The sequence below is a fragment of the Bidens hawaiensis genome, unplaced genomic scaffold (genome assembly GCF_021521415.1).
Source record: "Bidens hawaiensis isolate Kalapana, Puna unplaced genomic scaffold, B.hawaiensis_p1.1 tig00001463_1, whole genome shotgun sequence".
Lineage (NCBI taxonomy): Eukaryota > Viridiplantae > Streptophyta > Magnoliopsida > Asterales > Asteraceae > Bidens > Bidens hawaiensis.
In genome coordinates, this window is record NW_027491083.1 from 2,429,795 (window position 1) to 2,436,236 (window position 6,442).

The following is a 6,442-nucleotide window of genomic DNA, read 5'->3' on the forward strand; positions in this document are numbered from 1 at the left end:
CACCATTGCATCCTGGTTTTAAATTAATATATTCAATCAAATTTTAACTCCATCCTCGTTTATGTTATTTTAAAAGCTAAATTTTTAACATTGAGGACAATGTTAACCTCAAATGTGGGGATGGGGAAAAATTAAAAAAATTATTGCCTTACAGTAGCTTGAATGTACGCAAAAGCCAGAATTGTAAATTGTTAATTACTGCTATTAATGCCAAGTTAAAGATTTTTGGTGATGATCAGTTTTTAAGCTTCTCGAAAGTATTCTCATCAAATGTTTTTCAAAAGGGAAAATAAAAATGGACAGTTTAGATAGAGATAACGAGTCATGGGGATGGGTACGCATGCTTCGCATCGGCAGCCCCTTTCCTTCCGTGCGTATGTGATTTTGGGGATTCTCGGAGACAACCCTTAAACCCAAGCCTTACAAAAGTCGGTTTCTTGATCGTTGGCCCATGAAACACGGGGTCGCATGTGATTTTGATCTTTTTCTTCTTCTATGTTTTCATATATTGAGAGTGGTTGTTATTCAATGTCGAGAGAATCACAGTTGTGGGAACGAGGTGCTAAACGGAAAAATGAATGATCATCTTGTAACGAATGATGTATTTACCGGATGGGAGGATATGGGTAATATGATTATTGGGTGGGATATGAGTGATGATACAGTTGATGGGGTGAATAAACTGGTGGTGGTTGTAGAAGATTCAGTTTGTTTTGGGTCGAACCACCTCTTGATTGAGGCATGTTTGATGCGGGAGGATATGGGTAATATGATTACTCGATTCCATTTGAGTATTTGTTGTAGAAAAATGTTGCTAAAAATATAGGAGAAGAAAGTGTATGATTGGGATAAAAAATTTAGGTAAGAAAGGTTAACTTATTGGATTTTGTTAATAAAATAATTTATTTTTTTTTTATCTTTTTAACCGCAAACTACTAATGACTAATGGATCCCTTCCTAACAACTGTTTGTTCTTGGCTTCACCAACCCTAAAGTCCTAGCCAAACACCCATACCCAAATAATGGCAGCGATGTACCCAACTTACCAAATCAACTCGGGGGCGAACCTAAGGAATGCCCTAGATGCCCAAAGAAGTCGCATAGAAAACCAAAAAATCAAGTTACCAAATAAACCTGGGGAAAACCTAAGTAATGCCCTAGATGCCCGAAGAAGTCCCATATAAAAACAAAAATTCAAGTTAAATCCTAGGTGGGAGAGGGGTACTTAGGCAGAGTAAGCAATATGGATATTTACTTTCCAATCAAGGGGTATAAATATCTTTTAAAGAAAACTTCCAAATTACTTGGAGGATATTTAGCCCAATGGTGTGTATATTAAGTGCTTTCTTTGTTGGAGATTGATGTTTTACGTTTATTATTTCTACCACCGTAAGACCGAGTAAATATTGATGTATGTAGGTTAAGTGGATTTAGAAGTAAATTAATAGACGGTTAAATATAATAAAAAACTTCATATTAGTGAGGGATATGACAAGTTTTTAGAGCATTCTTATATCACTTCTTATCCCTAAACCAAAAATTACACTAAAACTTACTATATTTTCTCTCTATTTCAATTAAATAATACTTTTTATACCTTTTATTATTACCTTTTCTTTTTCCTTTACTTACAACCACTCTAAAAATATATTAAAAAATTATAGGGGATGAACAGTAACTTTTCAAATATACAGAAAAATCAAATCTTTTTCTAAAATATAAAAACTTTTCACTCATTAGACCCTGAATCACTCTCTAAATTATAAAAACACTCTCACATTAAATGAGGGGTTGGATGAGAATGCTATTAGAAATTAGAATATTAGAGAAGCTATTGTAAAAATTAACATTTCAACTTTGCCCCTTGAAGGAAGAACGTGTCCATGGAGAATGAACACGAAAGAAGAATATAAGTGCAATACAATATACTTTATTAAGCCTGGTAAATTAATTGAAAAGACCCTTTATTGAACCTAGTAGACCACTAAAGCTAATATACGAGTATTAAATAATATATGCAGATTTTCAATAATATATCAAATAACATGGCATAATATGATCTAATATACACATGCAACTAAACCTAATTTGATTTGTCCTTACAACCCTGCAATGAATGGAACTCCGGTAGCCCGCAACCAACCGCAACCCGATATAAGCCTTTCCACCGTGAATTGTGATGCCTCACTTGGGCTCTTTATCATATGGTATCCGGGCCATGTAATCCGGTTTCGGGTTCCTGAGCCAGGCCCAAAGCAACCATACTCCCCAAAATACGAGGTGTTGAAAGCAAAGTCTGTATTCCCCCATGGTGACCATCCTTGTGGGTTGACATGAGAATCAATGAACGTTTTCATATAAACCGTCCTTGAATACTCTTGCCAGGGTCGGCCCAGATAGGTTCGGACCGACCCCACAACAGGCTTCAGGTCTGGTGCAGCCATCACACGGGAATTATGAATTGAAATCCCCGTGTTTTGGAACGGATCACCACGACCCTGAGCAGTTATCATATTTGCTTGTCCATAAAGCGGTCTCCTAGCTAAAATCATACAGTTTTGAAACACAACTGCCGCGTTACCAAATATGAAATCAACGGTTCCGTAAACATAACAAAGTTTGTAAAATTGTCGTTGAGATAGCACGAAGAGCGTATCTTGGTACCCTTCAAAGCTACAAGCGTAGAAAGCCAATAGATCAGATGCAAACCGGAGGGTCACCGCTTGAGCCCTTTCCGGACCCGCAGTGTTCTGGAAAGTTATGCCACGGGCGATGAATCCCGTGCCATCCACACCTTAGTTAAAACATAAAATAAAATAAATATGTTAGTTTATAAAGAAAGTTACTAATTAATATTATAATTGTATTAAATGTTTAGATTACAAGGCAAGCGGGCAACAAGTTACGCCACTATCCCTTTTTGAATTGCAAGCCTCAATCTTTTAAAAACCTCCGGTCCAACATAGCATATTAATTCTTACCAACGGTTGCAGTGCTATAGGTTGTGAAACCTCCGGTGAAACTCCGGTTACCGGTGATAATGGTGTACCTCAATCCATCTCCGAGAAACATAATATTTTTCATATCATATCCAATCTCAATATTCTCTCTGTAAACACCTCGTTTAATATAAATAATAAATCTCCCATCTCCACGGTTCATACTCGCCGCATAATCAAGCGCAGACTGAATCGTCCTAAACTTACTCCCCTTCGCCGGAGACACAGTCACATTAACCCTCGAGTAAACCGAATCCGACACCATCAGTTTTCGATCTTTCCTCGTAACCCACTTCCGAAAACCCTCGTTTTGATCAGAATCTTGTGTGTTCTTCAAGAAAAACTTACTATTAATAGCTAAACTATTGCTTATCATCTCCGTTAAGTTACTCGTCTTGATCGGAGCCACAAAGTCCGTCAAATTCAGCTCACCCGAGCCGGAGAAACAAATCTGGAGATTGGTTAGCGTGGCGCTGAGCCATGTCTGCGCAACAAAGTCGGATATTTTATTGTGTTTGAGTCCGTTTAGGGTTTGGTTTAGTTGCACAATGGTGTTGTTTATAAGCTTGCAGCAGTCTTTGGAGACCAATTTCTTCCGTCTGCTTCGGCTGTAATTCTCGAGATCAATAGCACATTGTTGAGTATAATGTGCCTGATTTAATGCGGCTTCTAAAGCTAGTATTCGGAAATCTTTACTGTGTGCCGGAACACGATGCTCGTCACCGGTTAGGTAATTACGCATGCAGTGATTGGGATGAGGCGTTGTTTGGCACCAACTGTTGATGTTATGGGACTCATTGAGTGCTTCTATTGATAGATAGACTGATAAGAAGGTGATGATTATTGGTAGTCAAAATGGAATTAAAAGATTGGTTTGAGACATTGTATATATGTTGTTGAATTTGATTATGGGTTTGGTTTTATAAGTAGACGTGAAAATTGATACGTGATTTTGGTGAAAGTTGAGATTTGAAAGTGACGTTAAGAATGTGTTTACTTCATCCTTGTGGTACGTATTGATCGAGCTGCCATTGAACTGTCATGTATAATAATATATATTGGAAGAGTAAGATGGATAAGTATAAAAATGAAAACCTTATAAAAAATCTAAAAATCCATTTCAAATCATATGATTTTAATTAATGTTTAAATCTTGTGGTGCACAATTAAAGTGAATAAAAAATGTAAATATAAATATAATTTTTTCTCTCTCCTGAAAACATATATAAAAATTAGTAAAAAAATGTTAAAAAACAGCAAAACATTTTTTTATGTTTCGATGTTTTGTATTAAATGTTACAACATATATTACATGTAACAAAAAAAAAAAACAATGTTACATAAGGTTTTCGCGGGTTTTTACAACTCAAGTGGATTTTCATTTTAACCTTACCCGGAGTAAGATAGTATTATACATATTATTATATATTATCATTATCCTCATTTGCTAATAGTGTTGTAAACGAATTAAAAATTCAATGAACAATTTATGAATTGTTTAGTTGAAAATTTGTTTAATAAATGGCCAGATAGACATGCACGGAAAATTCTGTTTGATTATTTATATTAACGAACTTCAACACAAGTCATTTTAATGAAGTCATTTTAATTAGTTCAATTGTGTTGATGAACATTTTCATAATGTGTAATTTGTTTATTTGCGTTAATTATGTTTATCCGCTTATGTTATTTCTTTTTTTTTTGTATATTTATATTTGCCTGTTTACATTTGTTCAAGTTTATTTGTTTATATTTGGTTATTAAGTGAATTTCATATTTTGTCTTTTAAATTTCACTTTATTACATTAACATTTATGCTTTCAAAATTTTTAAAATTTAGTTTAATACACTTTTACATTTAAACTATAAACACTAGCCGTTTTGTTAATTATGTGACACTCCTAATTTCTTTTCACGATTACTCTTTTGACACATTATTTAGGATGACTATGTTATTTTCTCTACATTCATAAAACAAACTAATTTGAAAATTAGAAAAATATATAGTAAATTGATTTTAGTTTATTGCTTATTTCTAATCTAATTGATTTCTAATTAGTTAATTGGTTATGGTCTTATGGATAAATGCGCGCAATACAAAATATTTATATCGTAAAATAGCATTTCATATTTTCTATTATATTTTTTCATAATTTGATATTATTTGTTATTTTTTTATATATATTCTTCAACGTATAAACCATGTTCAACAATCACTTAAACTATAAGATATGTGACTGAAATAGTTGTTTTTTTAGTAAGTAACAGGTGTTAACGTAATATTATAATCAAACAATCCAAACAAATTACTTGTCAAATTAAAAGTTTGATTTGTTTCATCATATAAGTGAAACATAATTAGGTATCTCGTCAAGTTCTTTCGTATCTTTTTTCCAACCATTGTAACTTTTGTATGTGATAACTTAAAAGAATATGCGTACACAGGGCCGTCCTCGAGAATCCTAAAAAATTCGAGGGCTCGGGACAAATGAAAAAATATGCCCTAAAAATAAAAAAAATTAATCTTATATATAAAAATTCAAATATTACAATGACAGTTATATTAATTCTGATAACAATTAACAAACTGAAGTTATTGCAACAATGGTCAAATTTGTATACTTAGAGCATCCCAACGCATTCTATAAAGTTGTAAAATCCATATAATTTAGGGTAAATTTTGAAAAAACCCATCAAAATCACCTCTCCAATCCGTTCCCTATTATATGGATGAGTTATATGGCAACTAAAGTAAAAACTTAAATATAGGATCTCATTTTTGACTCATACCATATAATATATCAATTATCTCTTAATCGTCATATACTATATAACAAGACAGAAGAGAAAAAAATAATAAAAAGAGAATTTATTATGGATATGAATAAGGAATAAAATGTGAAAGATTTTTGAAAAATGATATATAAATTTATGTAATGGTGTTTTTTAGCTAAATTATAGGGGAAAATATATGAAATGAGCTGGGAACGCTCTTAAACAATTGATGAGTCTTTTTTTAACATTTTATATTTTAAATCAAAAATTATTTTAGTCTTTAAATATAATAAATAAAGAAACATAAGACATGGGCATATTAAATAAACAAGCAAGAAAAAGAAAATCAAATAAGATTGGACCCTAATTTTAGTGGCCTGCGCTTCTTGTTGATCGTTGGAACAACAACAAAAGAAAAAAAAACTGTTAGATGAAAGTGCTTCCTGTTGAGCAACAAATAAAAAAAATAAAAAAAACTGCCACAGGGAAGAATCGAACCTGAGCACCCTGTTTGAAGGAAAAGGGCCTTACCATACGCACCAACTTACATTTTTTGTCATGTATTGGTTTTCTTAAATATTAAATAATAATGGACAGAATTACAAATTTTGTCCTTTAAAAAAAGCCAAATTACGGTTCGTGTTCTTTTCTAAGTTTCCTTGCATGCG

At 32.8% G+C, this 6,442-nt stretch overlaps 1 pseudogene; it reads right to left on the minus strand.

Annotated features, from left to right (window-relative positions):
- Positions 1 to 2,099: 2,099 nt before the first annotated feature.
- LOC143579732 (putative pectinesterase/pectinesterase inhibitor 60) lies at positions 2,100 to 3,882 on the minus strand (annotated as a pseudogene).
- Between the last annotated feature and the right edge of the window lie 2,560 nt (positions 3,883 to 6,442).